This window comes from Myxocyprinus asiaticus, chromosome 5 (genome assembly GCF_019703515.2).
Source record: "Myxocyprinus asiaticus isolate MX2 ecotype Aquarium Trade chromosome 5, UBuf_Myxa_2, whole genome shotgun sequence".
Lineage (NCBI taxonomy): Eukaryota > Metazoa > Chordata > Actinopteri > Cypriniformes > Catostomidae > Myxocyprinus > Myxocyprinus asiaticus.
Window position 1 is genome coordinate 12975469 of NC_059348.1, and position 25158 is coordinate 13000626.

Below are 25158 nucleotides of genomic sequence, written 5' to 3' on the forward strand. Positions count from 1 at the left end.
ATCACAGATTGGAAGTGGAATTTTTTTCCCCTTTTTTTCTCTTTCTTTTTTCTTTCCTTTTTTTCTTTTATTTTTTATGCTGTTGTTGTTATTTGCATATTTACTGTATTTGCAGATCTCATCTTAGGCTGCTAGTTTGTGCATTTGTGTTTGTCATTGATTTTATATGTAAAACTACTCAAAATAAATAATAAAGAAATATGAAAGAAAACCTGAAACAGAAGGCTAAGTACAACTAAACAAACACGTGTTGTTATAACAAATTAAGTGAGATAAATTGCCTTGTAAGTTGCATTTTGACATTACAATAATACATTTCAGGGGATATTTGCTATTTGAAAATAACTGAATAGTTAAAAACTGCCAATAAATAGCATATTATAGGCTTTTCAACAGTAAAGCAACAATGAAACACAAAACAATTAATCAAACTAATGTAAAAGGCAAAGTAAAATTATTAAAATTATTAAAACATTGGCCAACTGATATTATAACTAATGATCCCGCCCTGATATATGTGAAAACCCCGACAGGACATTTATCGACATATAGTTCAACCCTTTAGTTACATTCTTCCTTTATTATTATGTTAACCTTTGAAAAAGTCTTTAAAAAGGTACTTTAAGAAGTTTTAAACTTAGTGTTTGAAAACAGCATACAAAACCACTGCTAAAAATGTAAAAAAAAAAATTTTTTTTTTTACATTTAGTTATTTTGATATAGCTGAGATATAGCCTTTGTAACAACTTTCCTGCACGTGACAACTAACTCCTATAATGTTTGTTAATGTTAATAATTAAAGTTATTAGAAAATAGAAAAAAATATATATTAGTTACTAAAAAAAATAATGATAAAAAGATATAGAATTTTGAAAACAGAATTACTCCTTTAGGAAAGTTTAGACTGCTTATCTGTTCTCACATGTGCTGAGGAAATAAACTACACAAAGACCTTGGGAAGTTGTGGCAGGGAAACACCTCCAGAAGACACGCTCTCCATCCGGCCAGAACTTTCTCGTGAATCTGCGGCGGTCTCTCAATGTTCCATTTCAGGTGTGCTCTATGATGTGTCCGCCGCTCCATAATCAAATCAAATGATGTCCCATTATCATCTAACAGCTGTTAGAGCCGCAGTCAGCACGGGAGACTGAACACACGGCACAGCTCTTGAGAGAGTGTCTGCCTCACACATGTCTCTGACTCCTCTCTGAGTCGGCTTGTTTTACACCTCCCCAAAGGCAGCAGAGGAAGTATAAATTCAAAGAAAAGAAAAGAAGAAAAAAAAAACAGCACAAGAAAAAGCTCCTCTGGCAAATGACCCTGAATCAAGGGTTTAAACTGCGACTGGCTGCTAGTGGATGCAAGCACTTAAATAGTTATTTTAATGGACACCTTACAGTGATCTCTTGTAAAACTTTGCAGAGTCATTCCTACAGTGCACTATATTCTCATACCCCCGTCATATGTATATTGGATAAAATACTGAATTTTTTTAATTTGCAAATCATATTCATTTTATCATTTTAAGATCACATGACCAGCCGAATATACTCGCTTAATCTTAGTAACCGCCTTGTTATTAGACACTTTCACTCATGGGTTAAATTTATCATGGCTGACTGTGAATAGTGAATTTTTACAATGGCATCGGCATCTAAAAACTGCTGTGTTTGAATGATGCTACATCCACACCCCTAGATGTCAGTGCAAGACCAAGAAAACATGCATAAAAAAATGCTCTAACTACTGTTGTCAATTTTGTCATGACACCGGATGCTATGCTTCTTATTTTTCCTTTCACTAATTGAAATGTTTCCAATAAAACATGTTTCTAAGATATTGCTTTCATTGGAGATCTATTTATAGGTTTGTCAATTTACAGGCTTGTCCTGTTAGCATTTTTGTATTGTGTTCCTCCTCCTCCTCTATTGTAATATTGTCCTCCTATATCCTGCACATTTTTACATATGCATTTTCAAGCCAATCTGTTTAGTCATTTTTATTAGGTGGATTTTGGTATATAGGCAATATAAACAATGGCTTAAGGGGGCCTGGGTAGCTCAGTGGCAAAGACGCTGGCTACCACCCCTGGAGTTTGCTAGTTCGAATCCCAGGGCGTGCTGAGTGACTCCAGCCAGGTCTCCTAAGCAACCAAATTAGCCCGGTTGCTAGGGAGGGTAGAGTCACATGGGGTAACCTCCTCGTGATCACTATAATGTGGTTTGTTCTCGGTGGGGCGCGTGGTGAGTTGAGCGTGGATGCTGCGGTGGGTGGTGTGAAGCCTCCACACGTGCTATGTCTCCGTGGCAACATGCTCAACAAGCCACGTGATAAGATACACAGGTTGACGATCTCAGACACAAAGACAACTGGGATTCATCCTCCGCCACCCAGACTGAGGCGAATCACTATGCGACCACGAAGACTTAAAAGCACATTGGGAATTGGGCATTCCAAATTGGGAGAAAAAAAAAAAGAAAAAAAAATGGCTTAGGGCAGCAGGGTTCCCTGGAGGAGCCCAATTAACCGTGCCACACCTAATATACAAGCTATTACATTATGCATAGGCATGACAGTAATTAAACCATCACAATAGCTGTTCCAGTAACTGGCTACTTAACGAGTAACATGATAAAACACTACTTTGCTTTTAGCCATATTGTATTGTGCACGCAGCAACCGAGACAGTGATCAAGCGCACATTAACCCTCATCACTCTCTCATGGACTGTTCAAAACATTTAAGTGAATCAGTTCATTTGGACGTTTCATGTAAGTGAAATGGTTAAAAAAAACAGTTCACCTATCAACTTACATGCTGCGTTGGAAAGTCAAATTCAGTATAGTGAACTGGTTTGTTTGGACGGTTCATGTAAATGAATCAGTTCAAATACACAAGTCAATGATTCACTTGGACCCATGCAAAGTCACTGCGTCTTCTTTTTTTATCGAAATATTTATGTAATTGCAGCTAGTTATCACTATACTTTTAAATCACATAATAGAAAAGTGTTTTATTGTTTGTATTTAGTATATATTTTTGAAATTTTGTATGTGTTTTTGTTCAATTTCAATATTGTCACTCTATTGGTTTAAAATCAGCCTAATTGAGATGGTCATAGTTTTTGTGCTAAAAATTGGGTAAAAATTTATAGAAGATTTGTATGAGAATAAAATTACATAATATAGGCCTACAATTTAATTTATAGGCCTATTATTGTCTGTTTAGGGCACCATGTGAGTCAGGACCACCACTGCATGCTACTTCCAAATTTAAATGACACTCTGTATTCATAAAATAAATAAATAAAATGAACTGCAGCTCTCAAATCTAATTCTCCATTCTGGATATCCAAACTGGTGGAACGCGCTGCCAAATCAGTGAACAAATGATGTTTGCTGTCTTTAGCATCAAACTGACATGTCATGCCATTTTTTGAAACAGTATGCGCAAGTTTCGTCATCAGCAATATCTGCGTGGACTATCCGCGTGTGGCCCAGATTTTCTCAACACACAGACAGTCCTCGTTTGTGCGCATCGTTGGCACATGCGCCTGCCATTGACTGCTGTGCAGTGCGCGTTCGTATTCGCTTGAGGCCAAAAGAGTATACTTTGAATGGCAATGCGGTCAACCAGGCCTGATCCGATCCAGAATGCAGAAAAACAAAATATTCCCAGATCTTAAAGGAATATTCCAGATTCAATAAAAGCTGAGCTCAGTGAAAGCATTTTGTGGCATAATATTGATTACCACAAGAATTTATTTAGACTTGTCCTACCTTTTCTTTAAAAAAGCAAAAATCGAGCTAACATTGAGGCACTTACAATGGAAGTGAATGGAGCCAATTTCTTGGAGGGTTTAAGGACAGAAATGTGAAGCTTATAATTTTATAAAAGCACTTACATTAATTCTTCTGTTAAAACAAATGTATTATTTGAGCTGTAAAGTTGTTTAAATTGTCATTTTTACAGTCGTTTTAGGGTTTTAGGGTTTGTAGACATTACATCGTCATGGCAACGAAGTTGTAAATTTGGCTATAACTTCACACAGAAAAGGTTAGTAAGTAATTTTATCACACTAAAATCATGTTAACGCATATATTGTTTATGTCTTGTGGCTATACTTTTGAAACAGTGAGTATTTTAACGTTCAAAAACTACCCCCCATTCACTTCCATTGTAAGTGCCTAACCTCGAGTTTTGCATTTTTTAAAGAACAGGGGCAAGTCAAAATACATTTTTGTGGTAATCAATATTATGTCACAAATGCTGTCGATTGATCTTAACTTGATTGAACCCGGAATATTCCTTTAACTCTCATTTTACGAAAATTGTTGCATGAATATTCTGTTCCATTTTTATTTATTTTTTTAACAGCATAGGAGTTTGGAAGACATTAGGGTGAGTAAATAATTACGACATTATGTGGGTAAATTATTCCATTAAGGAAAAAACTAACCTACACCTTTTCGCTTGTTAGAGTATATCATTGTTAGAAACAGAACGTCGTTATTGCTGTTACATCATGCATATGGCTAAGTAGCATCAGCGAAGTCGACAGAACAGGAATCTAAGGAATAATAGATGTGACACAATATAGAGCTGGAGCACATTGCCACAGTGCAGACTGTATCTGCCAGGTATGCTCTGTCATATCTTGCGTCATAATATTTAGATGTTCTACCCAGGCAAGGAGCCAGAGATAGGATGGATAGACGGGACTTGCACCGTGCTGTGTCGTGTCTTTTCCAACATAGTGCTTTGAAAGTTTACGCTAGGGATTCTCTCTCCAGAGAAAGCTGTAAGATATGGCGTGGGCACACGTTTTCACACTCCTTTTGGTGAGCAGGCTACCCTACTCTGGCTAAGTGCCCTCGGGCTTGCAACGGTTTGTTTCAACTGCAGCTAAAAGAAAAAGTTTGATTTGTAATAGTTCTTACATTTTCCCCCCTAGAAATAACCATAAAATGGGTTCTGTTCTGTCTCATAAAAAGGTTTACAAGATGTCATTGAGGACTAGATATTTTAAGAAAACTAACGCTATTTTAAGAATTATTATTATTTCTTTTGTTTTGTTTTTTCGTTTTAGCTTGATACTAATATACTTTCAGTCCAACTTTAGACTTTTCAGACCACAAGTCTTCCTAAAGCTTTAGATTATTTCACAGTGAACTCTAAGAATCACAATAAGTGCTGAGGAGATTGTTGATGTCTGGAAAGTTTTGTCCATTTCAGCCAAATTAGCCTGCAGCTCTGTCAGTTGGATCTTGGTTTCTTTAGTGGCCCAGTAGTAATATCTGGGCTGTGCAGTTTCTTCTTAATTTCTATTGGCTAATTTAGTTGTGAGGCCTCACAAAGCTAGTGATTTTATGATGCAATAAAGTATTCACTGTATGTTTGTGCATTCAAACTTTTATCCAGAGTGACATTAAATTGTATTAAAGCTATATATTTGTGTGTTCGCTGGGGAAACCCATGATCGCCAACATGATTTTAGGGTGTCGTGGTTGATTATCAGGGCATTGCCATGTGGTTGCAATAGGGTTTTCTTGGTGGTTGCCAGGGCATTGCTTACTGCCCCAATTCAAATGAGCCCAACTTCAAGTCTTTGTGATATTTTTTGTCCATCATCTCAGCCTCAACAAACACCACTTATTACTTTAGAGGGATAGTTCACCAAAAAATGAAAATTATCTAATTTTTTACCCACATGCCATTCCAGATGTGTATGACTTTCTTTCTTCTGCAAAACACAAACAAAATTTCCAGCTCTGTTGGTCCTCACAATGCAAGTGAATGGTGACCAGAACTTTGAAGGCCCAAAAGGCAGTATAAAGTAATCCATAAGAATCAAGTGTTAAATCCATGTCATCTGATGAAATATGATAGTTGTTGGTCTGAAACAGATCAATATTTAAGTGCTTTTTAACTGTAAATCTACACTTTCACTTCCACATGCTGGTGCTGAAGTGACTGTCACATTCAGCCACCTACTGTTGTTCAAAGTGGAGATTTATAGTAAAAAAGGACTTAAATATTGTTTTTGTTTTTTATCACACACACCTATTATATTGGTTCAGAAGATATGGATTTAACCTCTGGAGTCGTATGGATCACTTTTATGCTGCCTTTATGTGCTTTTTGGACCTTCTGAATTCTGGTCACCATTCACTTGCATTGAGGACCTACAGAGCTGAAAAATCCTTCTAAAAATCTTAATTTGTGTTCTGCAGAAGAAAGAAAGTTATACATATCTGAGATGGTTTGAGGGTGAGTAAATGATGAGAGAATTTTCATTTTTGAGTGAACTATCCCTTTAATGGCCATGGAAAAGAAAATCCACGTAAATGAACTCCAATTGTACTTTAAAAATGTAACTTTTCCAGAGAGATAGAGACCAGCTCTAATATAGTTAGTGTTGTTTTAAACCACAGTAACTTATGCAATGTTTTTAATTAGTTCCACTCATCACAGCTCTGCAGAAGATAGGTAGTTGTCCAGAGGGAGTGCCCCACCATTACATTTACTAGTGCCATGATGAGAGAGCATTGTATGTTCAGTGAGCAGAAAACTATAGTGGACTTCTGCAGATTCATGTTTTCTCAAGCCTCTGTGGACTTGACACCAACAGCGGGTGGGTACTGCCCACCAACTCAACTGCGCTGTTGGGCTTTATCCACTGAAGCCTTTGCCGCTATGCCCACTTATATGAAAGAACACATTCCAGATGATGTGTACCCTTGTTGGGTCATTGTCAAGAATACACTGTCTTGTCGTACTTTATAGCATTTGGGATCCTGCCCATCCCTGTGCCCTCCCATGGGGATGCTACAGATGAGTCAGATGAGACACACGTGCCAGTGGTCCAAAATGTGTAATTCTACAACAGAATAAATGAAAGCTTTAATGTATAATTTGGTATTCTGCAAAGCTAAAAGTATCTGATTTGTGTATACATGTGGTTTATCATGATAATAGAAGATACGTATTAGCAGTGCTAGAATTGAGGGGGGGCTAGGGGGGGCAGGACCCCCTCATAAGGCATTAGAGACTCCCACATAAGAAGTCAAAAATAGACTTTGTCCCCAAATATTTGATTTTAGTAAAGTTAATAATGACAAATACCATTTAATATAAACAGTTAGGATACTGTAAATTTCGTGAATTATTATTATTATTTTATCCCCCTTTTCTCCCAGTTTGGAATGCCCAATTACCATTACTTTGTAGGTCCTCGTGGTGGCGTGGTTACTCACCTCAATCCGGGTGGCGGAGGACAAGTCTCAGTTGCCTTCACTTCTGAGACCATCAATCCGCGCATCTTATCATGTGCCCCATTGAGAGCGAGAACCCCTAATCGCGACCACGCGAGGTTACCCCATGTGACTCTACCCTCCCTAGCAACCGGGCCAATTTGGTTGCTTAGGAGACCTGGCTGGAGTGACTCAGCACACCCTGGATTCAAACTCGCGAATCCAGGGGTGGAAGTAAGTGTCAATATTAAGTGAGCTACCCAGGCCTCGCAATTTCGTGAATTATTTACAATAATCAGGGCTCTACAGTGCCAGCGTTTTACTCCCATTTGCGAGTGAAAATTACTGCTTGCAATGCAAGTAACAGCAGATCTAATGCCCAAAGTTATGAACTTATTATTGCAGCCTACCATCAGAATTAAAACTCCCTAATGTATCTTCCCTCATATACCAAATACATTTAAAAGAGGTGTGTTAGTTATTTTTGCATTAAAAGCGCCTTTTTTCACTCTCAAAAAAGCGAGCGCTGTCCTCTCCCGCTCTCTCTATCTTTCATGTGCACGCAGAGACCGAGGGAGAGATATACCACATGAAGAGTTTCTTGCTTGTTTTTTTTATGTGTCAAGATTACGGACAGCGTTTTAAATAATGACGGATTAAAATAGCAAGTCAAATTAAAATGTGCGAATCCATTTTTTTTTTTTGGGAACGTGCATTGCATAACCTTTGCATATGCTGTATGTGTAGACATACAGTATATAAGTAGAGGGGGCTTCAAGGTAAAAAGGTTGGGAAGCACTGGCCTGGCTCATATTTTCATAGAAAAACAATAAAAAACAGCATATACAGATGCAGAATTGCTAATTTCTGGTAGTTTATTAACATTGAATAACTTTCATGAATAACCCGTTAAGCATTATTGTATTATACAATGCTTAATAGACAGATAAAACTGAAAATACATTAATGTAGTTATGAATGTCCTGAAAGTTTGATTTGAAAGATTTAAATGTTGATGAACTAGCTACTAATCTGTTAATAATTAGTCATACCTACAGTATATGTTTGTTTATGGCGAATGGAAGTATAAAATGTCATCAGTATATTATTAGATTATTAGTGGCGTAAGGAGATCCATCAGGACTGATGGAGTTTGGTGCTGCCTGTAAAGTTAACTTAAGAAATAATAATTTGAAAAAGGTTTATCAGAGAAGACATCCTTTGTCATGTATGATGAATCTTTTGTAAATTAATTCTGTAGTCATTTTTAAGGCATGCATGCTCTGTTGTGATACTTTTACCAGTTGTATTAACCTGAACACCGACTGTGCCCCTAAATACCGCTAATCGCAACTCCCCCAATCAAAGATCCCAAGTCAAATATGGCAATTGTTATACGTGTTGCTTCAGGTTTGACATCAATAACATTTGGTCATGAAACACATGAGAACTAATGACTTGAGGTAATTGTCATCAGACTTCAGAGAGCTACAGCGGAGGGTGACATGGGGTGAGAAAATGGCGGAAAAAAACGTATAAATGATGTCATCGTTATCAAACAGCTTGTACTTAGCATTGTTAGAATTGTTTAAATGGACTGGCTGGTGAAGTGAGCATCCAACCAGCCATTTTTGCTCTTTCTAATATCAACTCTAAAGTTTCTCCAAAAATTTTAAGTTGACAGGGTTGGTCTGGGGCCACAGTTGTCTGGGTTTATGCAACAGCCATGTGACTGAGAAGTGCCCCCGAGAAACATTTACAGAAGACCCTAATCTGAACAACAAGGAAGTAACTGCAAAGTCCTTCCAAAGATCTACTTCCCTACTGTCTCTCTCTCTCTCTCTCTCAGTTACAGACAAAAACACCAACACATACACACACAGAATGGCTAGACCCATAAGCTAGTGTGGTGGCTAACCTATAGGCAGTTTGTGTAGTGGCAGTCTCATGTGTTTACATCTTCTGGTTGAGCTAGGCTTAGCATGCCTTTCGGTCAATGCCCCTTGCACAGAGTTTGATGAAAACTTGAATCTACTGAAATGACTTAGAACAAGCGCCCAGAGGTTCATGCCAACATTGCCAGAGAAACTAACCTCAGCAAGGCCGAAGTCTCTTGTTCTGCTTGCACTCTTATCAAATGCAGAAGGACATCGCTGGAATGTCATGGAAACTGCCAGCTACAGCATGTGATAAAATATGCAGCATTGCACGGTCAATGAGTTGAAATACATATCCAAGATCTGTGACCTCACATTTCAATTGGTTGTTTGAACAGAAGGGAAGCAAAAAAAAAAACAAAAACAAAAAAAAAATCCTCAATACGTTTAACAAGGAATAGCTCAGCAAAATAAATAAATAAAGATTATAATTGTTCATTATTTAGTCTTCTTCATGTTGTTCCAAACCTGCGGGACACAAAAGTAGAAATTTTGAAGAATCTTCATGCAGCTCTTTTCCATACAATGACATCGCATGTTCATAGTGAGCACATCTAAAAAAAAAAAAAAAAAACTGAACAAGCATTTGAATAAGGTTTGCAAACTGCAGCGAAAGGGCAGTACTTACACAAAACCTGCCCTCAGCTCTGTAGGTCCATACGATGCAAGTGAATGGTGATCAGACCTTTGTAGTTCCAAAAAATCACATAAAGGAAGCTGAGATATTTTTCTAAAAATCTTTGTTTGAGTTCAGCAGAAGAAAGAAAGTCACACACATCTGGGATGGAATGAGGGTGTCAAGAAAAGCTGAGAAATGTTTCATTTTTGGGTGAACTATCCCTTTAACAAAATTGCATCAATAAAATGAAAATTTTTCAAAGTATTTAAAAATGTTTAAAATATTTACATTTTATTAATTTAATTTTGTTAAGGATTACTCAATTCAGTTTAATGGAAATTTGTTATACAATTGAAATTCATATGGTTTCTGTTCGTTTGAGTGGCCCGACCATCCCATCTCTATTTAAGTCCTGTACATAATGTTTTTTTTTCTGTATTCTGACAATACAGAATGAATAGTCTGTTTCTTAGGAACATTTTTTGCTTGGTCAATGTCTTTTGCCATAACTCAACACCTGCAAATGTCAGATGACAGAATAAAATAGTGAGGTTTTCCAGATAAGAGTCTATTTTCCATTTCCTTGAGCCCAGTATATATAATAATTCATAAAAAGCGTTTAACAGACACAGGCTGTCTTATTCACTGTAGCTTAAGTTTAACAGTAATGTGACAGATAAATAGACATGTTACATCATAAAGTCAACAGCACATTATAAGGCTAAATGTTGACTTTTTCAAAAGAAAATGTGAATAGTGCTTCCCTGTGGATCATTTTCTGCCATATGCTAGTGTGTTCTGGGTGGTTGTTTACAGCTACAAGGTGTACAACAAGTCAAAAGTTCTCACCCCATTTATGACTTTGAGCTGACCACCCCAGTTTTCTGTGTCCTCCTTGCTGTATGTGTGATTTGAGTTCACCTTCATATGGCCCATCATGTCCCTCCACATTAGAATTCTTTTGAAAGCAGTAAAGCACATTTTGGCCATCAGTTTCTCATCGATAAATTACATTATCAATTTTAAATCGATATATTAAAGTTCACACCCATAGCATGACATACATTTTTCTCTTTTGAGTTGACCCTGCATTTGAGCCCTTTTTTCCATTTTCTGACAGTATCTGGCCTGTATAGCCGGGTCAGCCTGAAATTGATTTCCAGAGGCATTTTTTTTTCTTTCTTTTTAAAGGGAATTTTTTTCCTAACCTCATAAAATAACTCTGTATCATCCTTTTGTGTCAAATACTTCAATTTAATCAATAAATTCAATTTTAATAATGAGATAGATACTGTAGGCTGTTACTAATAAAATTAAATAAACATCATGTAGTGTTGGGTAGTGTCGTTGTTTTCCAAATTTAATTTGATTCGATTAGATTCCAATTTTAATTTGATTTCATATCAGTTCATTAGGGAATATTGCAGTTACAATATTACAATGGCATTTTTCAGTAATTACATACTGCCTGATCTCTACACTGCATACTGTACTTTGTGACTAAAACTCATTCCAGGATCACTTTTTGTTCTGATTTGTGCATTACAAAATATTTTGGCTATTAAGTTAACATAGCCTACAAAACCGCAACTAACAATACGGAGGAGAAGTTCATGTTACTGTGAGCAATTTCATTATTCTATTTTATTTGTCTGTAACCATATATACATGAAATTAATTTATACAAATTGATAAAAAGAACTGATTCATAATATGATGCATTAAGCACTGTTGTAGTTTATTTAAAACACTTTCTCTTCCAGCAGGGATGGCTCCTCGCAATAAACAGTACAGAAACTGGTGACACTCGGTGGTTTTGCAGGTGGTGTGAATTGTGCTTTAAAGTTAAGGATTTTACTTACCTTAACAAACCTCTAACCTTAAGTAGTAAACTTCTGGGCGTAACTTGTCCTACACTGTTTGTGCTACGGATATGAATGATATCTAATATCATGGCTTGATGAGGAATATGGCCAAGTAATCAAACGATAAAGAAGTCTAGGGGTCTAGAAAAGTGAAAGTGCACAAAGAATAGTATCCAGCGAGCCTGTCGGGAGTTCAGTCTCTTAACGGAGCAAACATACTTTAATTTTTTTGGGTCGGCCCAGACAAGGAAGGGATCTGCCGAGCCCTCCAACCAATGGCACCATTCTTCCAAGGCCAACTTGACAGCCATCAACTTTCTGCTACCAATGTTGTAGTTCTGCTTAAATGGGCACAGGTGGTTGGAGAATAAGGGACAGGGTTAGACTTTGTAGTTTTAAGGAGACCACTGGCAAAGGAACCGCAGCAACTCCGACCTCCAACGTGTCCATCTTCACAAAGAACTGCCTCTTAGGGTCGGAGAAACAGAGGATAGGATCAGAAGAGAGGCCTTAAGGGAGTCAAAAGTGGCCTGAGCCTGGGGAGACCAGAGAAAACCTGACTTTGTGGGATTGAGAGCAGTCACTAAAAAACTGTAATCTTCAACAAAGCACTGATAGAAGCTGGCGAACCCCAGCAACTGCTTTAGCACCTTGCGGGCGTTAGGAGTCGGCCACCTAGAAACGGCCCTCATCTTCGATGGGTCTGATAATAAAATCTGGGTTTGACAATAAACCCCAGGAACGGAACTAACTGTGGGTGGACTGTGCAGTTCTCTGCCTTGATATACAGCTGATTCTGTAGCAGCCCCTGCAGTACCCACCTGATGTGTTTGGATGTAAGAATATCATCTAGGTGCACAAACAAACTGGTTACCCACATGCCTCAGCACATCACTGACAAGGGCTTGGAAGACTGCCAGGGCACTGGTCAACCTAAAGGGCATGACCCGATAATCAATGTGCCCTGTGAAAGTATTAAAAGACACTTTCCACTAATTTTCATCCCCCTCCCTGATGCGAACAAGATGGAAGGCATTGCGGACATCCAACTTCATGAACTTAGGCCAACTTAGCAGTCTTGGATGAGAAGGTGTCTGGCTGGAGGGAGAACAGCACTGAGCATTGAGTCAAAAAAGAGATACATGTAGTAGGATCACCGGCATAACAGGGCAGCGGGTTGTTCCAGGGCTCAGAATGGGAAGCTGGCAGGGAAGCCATGGCAGGACTGTGTCCAGCTCGGTTCGGAGCTGATGTCTGGAGCATCTTGCATGGCTGCTTGGTTGACTGTCATGGCGGCCGAGGAGTGCAATCTTCAACTGGCCTGCGATTTCACAGTCTATACTGCAGTGTCAGAAATTAAGGCTTGTAGCAAAATTGCCACCGAATTGACAAAAATGCCCCCCCAATTTAAAATAAGGGTCCGTAAACAACGTATAACATGTGAGAAAGGCCCCCCTAAGGAGTTGGTGCCCTACACTGACTGCGTAATATTGTATAGGGAGTGGCACTACTGATAATAATAATAATAATAATAATAAAATTAATAATAATAATAATATCTGGATATGACCCTTAATATCCCTAAAAAATAACACTATGTGAAATTTTTATTTTTGCCTTGTTTTATTCAATTGGCATGAAGGACTTGATAACAATTTTGTTTAATAAGCTCCTCCTTAAAAATCTAGAAAAAAAATGCTGTCACCTCTTCCTCTGTGTTGTCTGGATACAACTCCAGTATCTTACTGAAGACAGATGACGTGAGCTCCACTGTCTTTACTCCCATTGGTAGTTAGTCGTTTACGTAAATTTGCCCTTCATTTGCACACATTTTAACTTATCTCAACTTTGTCACGTTGCTCAATGCTGCTACATTCTGTCTCCAACTGTCTGCTGTCACTCATGTTACCGGAAGATGCCGGTTCTCTTGTACATTTCTTGCTGCAACTGTTGCATGCATGTCGACACATGCACTCAGACTTATACACAGTCGTTCCTAACACTCAAATTTAGCAAGCCTGAGGTTTTTCATCTTTCACATGATCTTGTCAAAACTGCCCATGTCATGAGCAGGGCGAGGCAAAGCCCAAGGAGTCTTCCTCACTCCAAGGGTCATCAAGGTTGTCATAGCAACATAGAGCCACATCTCCTCCTCAGAGCTCCCAGCAAAGCTGCAGTGTACTGGGTGAACTTAGCCAACTCATGCCACGGGGCCCCCCAATCTTCAGCTCTGACAGTTTTAGTGGTCATCATTGACCAAAATCATTATGCTCACAACTGTTATTTCATGTTGACGAGGTTACAGTCATGATGTGTGTTCACTGAACAGCTCATATTATGATGCTTATCAAGTTAATTGTTGCTTTGATGGAAGATTTAAGTGTTTAGCAGCACACTAATGCTGTGAAGCACTTCATGTACTTCTGTAAATTTAGAAAGATTTTTCATGACAGTATCGGTTATAGTGGTGGAACGGCATATTTATATTATACAGTGTGAGAAAGTTAATTACTAGTCAAAAGTGTGGACACACCTAATCATTCTGTATTATGACTATTTTTCACATATAGAATTACAGTGATATCATCAAATCTATTAAACTAGAGAATTCTCTAGTAACTGTTTTATAGTTGAGCTTTTTTAAAGTAGCTACCATTGCCCACATCTCTCAACCAACTTCATGAGGTGCATCCTGGGATTTTAAACAGTTCTGAAGGACTTTCCATTAGGCACAGTTTATATTTGTTTATGAAACTAATTACAAGGATTCAAGTATTAGCCTTTAGATCAAACAACTTTTAAGATCACAAAAACATCAGTTCAAAAATGTGTCCAAACTTCAGACTGGTAGTGCAAGTATTAATATATAAAAAGCAATAATAATAATAATAATAATAATAATAATAATTAAAGGAATATTCCAGGTTCAAAACAAGTTAAGCTCAATCAACAGCATTTGTTGCATAATATTGATTACCACAAAGATAAATTTTGACTCGTCCCTCTTTTTCTTAAAAAAAAAGCTAAAGTTGAGGTGACAGTGATGCACTTACAATGGAAGTAAATGGGATCAATCCGTAAACGTTAAAATACTCACTTTTTCAAAAGTATAGCCACAAGACGTAAATAATATGTGTGTAAACGTGCTTTCAGTGTGATAAAATCACTTACTAACCTTTTCTGTGTAAAGTTATAGCCAATTTTACAACTTCATTGCCATGACGATGTAATGTCAACAAACCCTAAAACGACTGTAAAAATGATAATTTAAACAACTTTACAGTTCAAATAACACATGAGTTTTACAGAAAAATGAATGTACTGCAAGTGCTTTTATAAAACTATAATCTTCACATTTCTGCCTTTAAACCCTCCAAAAATTTTCCCCATTCACTTCCATTGTAAGTCCCTCACCGTAACCTAAATTTTTGCTTTTTTTAAACAAAATTGTTTTTTGTGGTAATCAACATTATGCCACAAATGCTGTCAATTGAGCTTACATTGTACTGAACCAGGAATATTTCTTTAAGATATATATAGATTTGGTCCTATGAAATACAGATTTCTGGTAAAGATAGCATGTATATAAAGAAGAAACACTGATATAAACTGACTCTTGCAAATACAACACCAAATAAATCACCAAATACAGTTGAGAATTAACACAGGGATCTTTTCTGTACCAGCTGTATGACTGAACAATTAGAGCAAAATAAATATTAGACTATATATAATACTGAAAACAAGAGAGCAGTTCCCACTTCGTCATCCACTTTTTAACAAATAATGTAAAAAGTATGTTAAATTTTACTGTTAAACATGACATCATTTAATTAATTTTGGCTAATAGCGAAAACAGTTTTGGTCACACTATGTGGGGTAAGTTGTTGCAATAGGGGCCTGATGTTTATTCACACTAATTTGAAAATAAAAACTTTTTTTGAAATATGAAATAATTTGAAAAGTAAAAAAATAAAATAAAAATCCTAACATAGCATATGTGAATTTAGCATGTATTACAGGCTATTTAGCAGTTTATTTAGCCAACGGAAAACAGTTTAAAAGTCATGAAACTGCAAAAATTATTACATGAAAGCAGATACTGTTTACATATAAATCAATTACAAATAAAATGTGACAACTTCCCCAAATCTGACATGGAAAAATACTTTTGTATATGATGTCATATAAATATAAAATATTAACATTTATTTACAGTATAAATATTCATCATTGCCTCAACTATCTTTTCCTCAGCTGTGACCAATGCATCATTCCAGTGACAAATACTCCTACAAATGATGTGCACCATTACACAAATGTAAGAATAGGCTTATAGTTAATATTAGATTATTAGAGAGTGTAAATGAGTATTGTTTTATGAACCTATTACATTTTAATCATCTAATAATTAAATAAGTTATTCTGACTCAAACAGTTATATAAAAGTAACCACTTTTGTCTTGTTTATAACCACTAGATGGCATTATTACCATGGTACCACAGTACTTTTTGTAAGGCAGTAAGGTCTCCAAAGAGATCTGCTTTTCATCATATTCATAAAGTGGTGTCAACTTTGTTGGTTAAATGTTATCACTTTTGGGGTCACTACTTATGCATAACATGAATTCATGTTATGCTTTTGGCATTTGTCACGCCTGATTAGCATCTTCCCACAGTTAACACAATGGATGGATGGATGTTATTTGTTTTGGAGATGACATGATACAGTACATCAACATTGTTACTAATTTCACTTGTGAAAAAAGCATCATTTGTAAGAAGTCTTAAAGGTACAGTGTTTTGTTTAATTCAAAAGCTAGGAGATGGGAAGGCAAATGGTCATGAAAAATAACACATGGAAGTTTTTAGTGAAAAAACAAAACAAAACATGACTAACATTATTAGTGAACATCAGGGTGTAGCAGAATGACCCGCCCCTCACTCTTATCATCATTGCCCTGCCTCTGAGGGCCGCCCTTCAGCCATGCTCATGACGAGAGTGGGCAAGAGAGAGAAGAGGCATATAATTAGTAAGCCTCGTTTGGGAAGCAGGTTGGAACGAGGCACACCTGATGTGTGTTTTGCCTCATCACCAATGCCAAATAAACGTAGAGTGCGCCTCTTCTAGGGGAGCCGGTTTCTGTCTCCTTGTGCGCACACACTGGCGTCCTCACAGATCCAGGAGCAGAGCGGGGCTGGGAAGACAGGCCACCAAGGACGCCGCCGCCCCAAGCACCACGGACCAATGACGGGAGCGCATGCGGCCACCGGACCCCACCCACCTCCTGGATCCTCCTTTGGCCACTCCCCATCCTACACTCCCCATCCCCACCCTTTCACCGTGAGGATGCCAGATTCCCCTTTATTTTGGACACTTTCCCCCATAGACACTTTATTTTCTCAGTTTTTTGGACATTTTATGTTTATTATTAGTGTAGTAACAAGAGTTCACCTGATCCTGGCTAGTATCGGGGTCTTTTTTTGTAAAATTTTTCCACTGTTCCTATATCAAGCAAATAGCCTACGGTAGCAGCCAAACTTGAAAATCCCAACCTCAGGACAAAGTTTCCTGTAATTTCTGTTTATTTTATTTATTTATTATGTTTTATCCTGCACTTTGTTGACATGTCTGCAGACAATTTAAACCCTGTAACCCATAGCAGAGGTCAGACCAGTTCATTAGGAAAGTAAAAATGTTGAAGCAGCAAGGTTGCACCAAAACAGGTCTTTGATGCCTCTTGATTACTCAGTTTAAAGGACAAACAAACACCGGAAAACCACAGTAAAAGTAACAGATAACTCATGCCCTGTATACCAAGTCTTCTGAAGCCATATGAACACTTTGTGTGATGAGCAGACCAAAATTTAAGTCGTATTTCACTCTCAAATCACTCCAATCAAATCCAATAGCATGCATATGGTGCAGGTCCAACCAGTCCAACATGCGCCATAGTCTCCATATTTTATTTGACCACTTCATATTCAGCTCATATCAAATCTGGAAATACCCCATATGTTGTATGACATGCATTCAAACTAATAAGATGAAATTTATTGTAAACACAGCAGATATATGAATTCCTTTTAATTGAATTCCATTTTAATTACACCTCCTTAAATTCAAATTGTAATTGTAATTCTGTATCTTGTTTGATACATCAGTTTAATTCAAATCTGAATGGGGCTCAACTCTGAACTTGACTTGCTTGACTGGTTGCTGAACCAGAAGCTGGAACATGCAGGAACAAACGTGTTGTGACGAACTGGACATAGAGGCAGCTTTAGAATCCATATGCAGTAAGTTTATTAACAAATCAAGCAAACAAATCCAAATCGCTGAGCTGAGAGATGTAGTCGATATAACGGGTGGTGATTCAGTAACAGGCAAACAGTCCAACAATGAGTCATAACATGAGACATGACTAGCAGGCAATGGAAAACACTCGATAAGACAGAGGTTAGCTGGCAACACTTTGCAAGGAACAATGGATATGCATGGCTATATACACATGTGGCAAACAGGAAATGAGCAGTGAAGGAATGTGTTTTGATCAGTATTCAGGAGAGGGCTCTCTCTGGTGGTTAGTAGGATGGGAATCAACCTCAGATGTTACACGTGTTTGAGCATATTTCAGTAATGATAGAGCTCTCCAGCCCTATAAAATGCGCTTCAATATAGCTGGAGTACTTGGAGTCGCTTCAGAACTGCATAACTGTAAGATTATTGTGGGTGCACAACATGTTTATGGCATACAACAGTTTTGTCTCTTGCAACAGTTTATTAAAGCGATCCATTGTCTGTCAGACACCCCTCTATAAAGAATCAGCAACAGACTCCATAAAAATACTGTTCTTTAATCTGTCCACAAAATCTCACAAATAAACCTGTGGACTATGCATAATAACGGGAACATTGCTTAAAGCAGGCTTTTTAATGTCCAGTAATGAATAAAATTGACATTTATTGTTGAATGCTGTGAATTTGTACTCAAACAATGCTTTAAATAATGAGGATGATTTAAGACCCAATAGTAACTACACGTAAATGTACCGTGTGCTGTTAGCACGCTTAAACATTATAAAAAGTTGCATCTTTCAATTCATCCTTTTAAAAGCACCACAGCTAAAAATATTAACTTGCTAGTTGGTTGTTGGATGACTAAGTAGAACATCCTGTCCCATTTGTAGGACGTGTAACTTTATATGACTTCTGTCAGCATGTTTTCCTTCCGTCATCTTCATTCAGTCATTCAAATGCTCCCTCTCAGACGATTTTAAGTCGCTTTTTCAGTGGACATGAGTCTGATAGATCAAATTCCTTGTCAGGTTTTGGTGTTTGTATGTAAGCCCCAGTTTCATGTGAATTGAAAGTTCACGTTCAGTCCATTATATACATAATATTTTTGCCACGTGTATGTAAAACACTTCACAGTTTTTAACTGTAGATTCTAAATTCTTGCAGTTAAATCAACCGTGACATTTTTAATTGTGGTTAATAGTGAAACCGAATCGCAGCATCCCTGTAAGAATGAGAGTCAGGTCATATCACAGAAAAAAATGGGACTAGTTACTTGTAAGGATGACAAATTAACCTTAAGATACCAGAATTATCTAGATTTTTGCATAAATTGACATAAGACATTGACGTGATTATTATAAAAAACAATATAAACACAACTTTTAAACCATTAAAACCATTATAGTCTTCTATAGTGTATAGCACATGCAGTTCAAACCAACACTGACCAACACACTGAAAAGATCACCTACCTCTCCATATTGATGGCAGATCAGTATTTCCTTACTATGTAGAAATGCCAGGGATGAACCATTAACCCACATCCTTTGACTGAATCATCACAGCAGAACAAGGATGGACAATGAACAATTTTCCTCTGAACCTCTCACTACCAGGCAGTGACACTGAACACAATTGGCCAATAGATCCTTTTGTTCTCCAGGCTATCCCTACATGAGGATGCACGCTCGTGATCGTGTTGTTCTTTTATTGTGGTTTTTCCGGACAGATTCAGTCAATGCACTACTATCTCTGTTACATCTGCCGATCCTTTGAAGCCTATGGATCTGTTTTAGTGCTAAGAGGGGAACTGAACAAATTTGATAAAACTGGCGGTATTGCATGAATGGATTTGGATTGTTCAGTGAGGTCTTCTAATTGTCAGTCAGTGTTGTTTCTTTAAATTGTGAGACATATCATATAGTATTGCTAGATTGAAAACAAAAATGAAATAGAAAGAATCACAACATATACATAATTGTACACAGTCAGAATGATCAAATGACGTGTTGCACCTAGTTTGATGTCAATGATGCCAATCTCACATTGGTCGTAACCGACTGTGATGTGGCAAGTTTGAATATGCAGAAGTATAAATGCAATTTCACAGCTAATGTGGAAGAAAAAAATTGCAAAGAATAATTACTTCAATTTATGTCTGTTCCCCATGCAAATCTGTTTGGCTTCAAAAGACTTAAACGGTATACAGTAGATAGAATACAGTGCAAGTCATATTGACTACTTCTACAACACTTTTATGTTGATGTTTTTGGATTTCTTTTTATCTTTTTGAGCCCCCTGTAAGCTTTCATTGTATGAGAAAGAGCAGCTCTGAAATTCTACAGTTCCTCCTCTTGTGTTCCACAGAAAAAAGTCAAATTGGTTTGGAACAATATGGGGGTGAGTAAATGATGATGACAATTATTATTCATTTTAATAAATCGATTTATTTTATAAATCTTAATATGTTTGTACTAGTTTTTTTGTGTGTGTGTGTGTGTGTGTATGTGTGTAAGGTCAGGGATTGGAGACATACCAGACATTACAAATGTCTGACACACACACACACACACACACACACACACACACACACACAAAAGCCGCGCATCCTTTGTAGCTAGTTCTAAAGTGACGTTTTCGAATTAGCAACGAAGTCTCAGACTATATTAAATTAAGACGCTGAATCTGAGGCGGAAGAAAGTAGTTCCACTCATAAGAGCGTAATAGGGATGAAAACCAGAAAATGTCGTGAGATAAAACCCTGAACTATATCTTAAGGTGTGGTAACCGTGGTATAAGCTCCGCTGTGCTTTGTGACCGCATTACCACCTCAGGTGTGCATTTTTTTTTAACAATTCAATGGTCCGTCGAAATTTATTATTTATTTATACATCTGCTGAATCACAAAGTAGGCATATACTTTTCAGAAACATTATTGCTATCCATTCAAGTAACATTTTGGGTGATTTTGTCCCTAGGAAATCTTTTGTGTGTGTGTGTGTGTGTGTGTGTGTGTGTGTGGAAAATACAATAAAAGAAATCAATGCAGACAACTGGCCGGAGTGGGTCTCAACAATGTATACACCAATATAACATTTTTATTTAAAAAAAAGCATCCATTAATTAAAATTTTAGGAGGAAAATTGTTAATTTAGGGATTTTTTTGCGCTGTTTTCGTCTTCTTGGTTTAAAATCAACATCGAGTCAACTAAAGTGCATCATCACGTCATTTTAGTTAAATCGTGGCCACATTTCATTATTTCGTACCCTCGTTTTAATTAAATGTGACCAGTTTGTTCGTTCATTTATTACTCTTGCTCCACCCTTGTGAAATGTTTCTTAAAAACATTGTTATCTAAGTAGTTTGTAAAAACATTCGTAAATTAACGAGAGCTTTAACCGCTCTTAAGTCCATTAAATGCAACTTCAACGTGTCTTTCTGGCATCTTTCACTGTTTATCTAAGACAATGGGACATTTAATAAATTGTATCATTGGAAAGCCATTGTAAATAATGATGAACTATTTCAGAGGACTCTCAGTAGCAGTCCCTTATTTGTGGAATAATTTACCAGTTCATATCAGATCTTGTCCCACTATTGATGTTTTTAAATCATCTTTTAAGACTATTTTTTTTTTCTCTGTAGCTATGGATCTGAGTAGGTGGATATGTGTTTGTGTTATATTTTGTGTGAACTTTTTTGTGTAATTTTCTTATTAATCTTATTGTACAGCACTTTGGTCAGCATTTGTGTTTTTAAATGTGCTTTAGAAATAAATGAATGACTAATTGATAAAAAAAGTGTTCTCTATGAATCTTTATGAAATCAATAGGCAGTCTCTGCAGTCTGCACATGCAATGTGATAGGTCTAACTTTAGAAGACACATAATACAGTATAACGTTATTATTATAACTAATTATTTAAGAAGACATATGTGAGTAATGTGACCATGCAGATTAAAACTTAAATAAATATGCCTAAATAAATTATTAAAACAGGGTTAACAAAGGAGATTAGAGTGAGAGTGAGAGATTTCCTCTCTTCTTTCCTCCTCCTCTTCTTCCTTCCTCCAATGGCTGATTCAAATCCGCTCGCCTATAGTCTTTTTATAAGGCAGGTCTTTTTACAACTCTAACCAGATGATCTATTAATATTTAGATAGGTCTATGAGTAGTTCAATACTGATGCCCATCATTTGAACACTGTTCTCTGTGCATTTGTTCAGTTTCCAGCCAAAGAAACAAAACTTTAGGCTACGTGAGAGCCCCTTATGATTCACATCGTGTTCGTTCACGTTACATGCATTTATTGTGTCACTTTCATTAATCTCTATGATTGAGCATCAATACATCTGAAATAATTATTTCTTTAATTCAATTCTGTAATAGTTAATACATTTCGGTGCCTCGACAAGGTTACAAACAACTTCCATGTTTGTCAGTATTTCAACATTATTTTCATTTTGAGATAACAAACTCCTGGACATATATTGGCCAAAGTGATCAGCACCAATTGGACTGGACAGCTCCCATAACGAATCACTCAAGTTCTACTTTGTAACGAGCGATCTACAGTATGTGCTGGTTTGGGAAACAGCACTGTTAAAAATGTATGTAAATTTACTGCCAAATTCTAACAGCAATCTACTGTAATTCTTAAATAAAACAGTTTGATGTAAAAAAAAAATTGCATTCTGGGAGATAAAGAGCAGGCTCATTATGAAGTGACTAGTTTAACCGTAAAAAACTGTTATTTGCCAAGCATTATGGGAAGATGAACGTAAAAAATTCTAGTGCCATCTTGGTGAAAGTGTAGTATAGATCTGTGGCTTATTGTCAGTGTTCATGCTGTTGACACATAAAGACAATACTGGATTCAACCCTGTCACCCTCACTCTTCACTATTACTGACTTGGTTGACAAGTAGGCCTACATTAACTCTTGATAAAACTTTTTTATGGCCAAATTGTTTGGTGGAGTAGAGGAAATAACACCACAACTGTGGGACAGTCTCTCTCTCTTTTTTTTTTTTTCACACAATAAATATTAAAATGGTGTTTAGATTATCATAATTTTAAGCATGTGGTCTAATGATTTGTATTTTTGTTCTGAATGTTCATAGTTTATTATTGAAATGCTTTATGTACTGTATATAGCCTATATACAAACTTATGAATACTGTGAAAATTGCAACGAAATTTCAAAATGTCATAATTTAAAAATAAATAAAAATGCTAATAATAATTTTTTATTCAAATTAAACCATCAGCGCATGAAATGAGAGAGATATAAGGTCTGTCTTAATATAGAGAAGGGAAATGATGCTGATGTGACTGCCCCATCTGTCATTCAAACATAACCGTTAGACTTTCAGCTCTACACGCGTCGGTGTCTATGCAGCGGTCGTCACTTTCGCCTTGAACAGGAGAGGTGCATTAAAGCACTGGTAAGACTACAGACCTTATGGTCTTTTCAGATCATTTTATGGTCTGCAGAATGTTAACTTCCGGGCATTTACACTGTAATAACTGTGTTGTAGATGTTTGAACCTCTGAAGTTGCAACGTCACTTTTAGTATTATCTCTCACAGCATCGAGATATACTTGAAACTGTGGGAATGCAATTATATAATATAATTAAAATTGATTGTCAAACGTTATCTAAACGCATGTACAGGCTTAATCCTGCCAGATGGATTTGACATTTTCCGTGTGGTCATTTTTGACCCAGTGTCCTTTACAGTGAACTCGAGTCTCTTCAGTTCTGTGTGTTAACCTCAAAACTGTTACAGACCTCATGTGTCTAAATGAGTTAGTAATTCTAAACTTATTTTGCTTGTAACTGAATTTTGGTGTTAGATGTTACTGGAGAGGCAATGCATTTTTAAATGTTACAAAATCCTGTTCAATCTTGTGTGCACTGTGAAAAAGTGCAGTTGTTACCGTACCTGATCTGACCCTTAAAATTACTTTTTTTTTTTTTTTTGGTAAAACACAATGTACACTGAAAAAAAAAAAAAAAAAAAAAGGTTAAATGTGCTTCATGTGGTAACATCTAAATTAACTGGTTTTATTCAAGTCAGAAATATAATTTAACATCACTGAACTTAGGTTACACCAACAAAACTCATTTTAAAGGTTAGATTAAGTAGAAATAGCCCCAAAGGTAACAATTGCAGGTCACCACTTTTATGGTTAATTTAGTTATATTTTTAATAATAATTATTATTTCTAAATTAATTAATATTAGATATTTCCAAAATAAGTATCATTTTTAGGTTACCTAACAAAATATTTTGCAGTGTTTTTTACACTGTGTGACTATCACATGATCCGCTACAGTACAGTGAGCGGTTATTTTACACTGTGAATAAATGATGCACATTTAGATTAGTTCACCTATTTACTTCTCAGAAAGAATGATTTATGTGGCACAGTCACATGCTCACTTGTGGTGAGGTCTGGGTCTTTTGTGTGAATGGATTAAACCAACAGCACCCATTACAAAATCATTCAGGATTTTGACCTGAGCACAAGAACCAGCTTGTGGAGAGTTTTAGATAATTTAGAAGTTTTCCTTACACTAAATGTCACAGCCTTCATGCTCATGCTTGAGCCTTAACTTGAGTTGAAAGACTGCTTCAGTGTGCTATTTATTGTGTTTCCATTTTTCTAAGCCTTGAGTGATAAAAGTTAGTGTTTTCCCTGTCTAGTGGTTCATTTAGCTATCATTGTTCTCACAGTGAGAGCACATCATAAGTACCAGGGCTTACTTACCCATAAACTTGCTCAGACAAGGTATGTGAATTAATGGGCCCTACAAAAATTATTCTGCAAAGTTTCTGAAGACAGGAGGTTAAGTGTCTGGCCCAACAGATGTGAGCATTGGTTTGATCTGATTGTGTTCAAACCCTTTCCTGGTAGGGTGTAGCAGCCCAAATGTTCCTAATCTCGTGCATTCATGTTTCAAATACAGCTACTGCAAAATTTGAATACACTTCAGAGCGGGTCACAGAGGAATAAGCCATTTGGCTCACCTTTTTGAAGTCTACTTTCGAACTAATAACTATTTAGTTATTCCTGAACATCCTGAAACCTTTTTGTTGTTTATTTGTTATCCTTTTATCCATTTACTGACTGAGACTGTCTCAAGGATGCATGTTTATCTAGACTGCAGTGTCTG

At 36.8% G+C, this 25158-nt stretch overlaps 1 protein-coding gene across 3 annotated transcripts in view; it reads right to left on the reverse strand.

The window, feature by feature from the left end:
- LOC127440953 (gap junction gamma-1 protein-like) overlaps nt 1-25158 on the reverse strand; it is a 60081-nt gene that overhangs the window by 8693 nt on the left and 26230 nt on the right. The window contains exon 1 of one of the 3 annotated variants that reach the window (XM_051698044.1): nt 19448-19541. The exons of 1 other annotated variant lie outside the window; for it this stretch is intronic. The gene's annotated coding sequence lies outside the window, so the exon portion shown is untranslated. Of the gene's footprint in view, nt 1-952; nt 1332-19447; nt 19542-25158 lie in introns of those variants that run through there. One more of the 3 variants, XM_051698043.1, reaches the window with a different exon arrangement.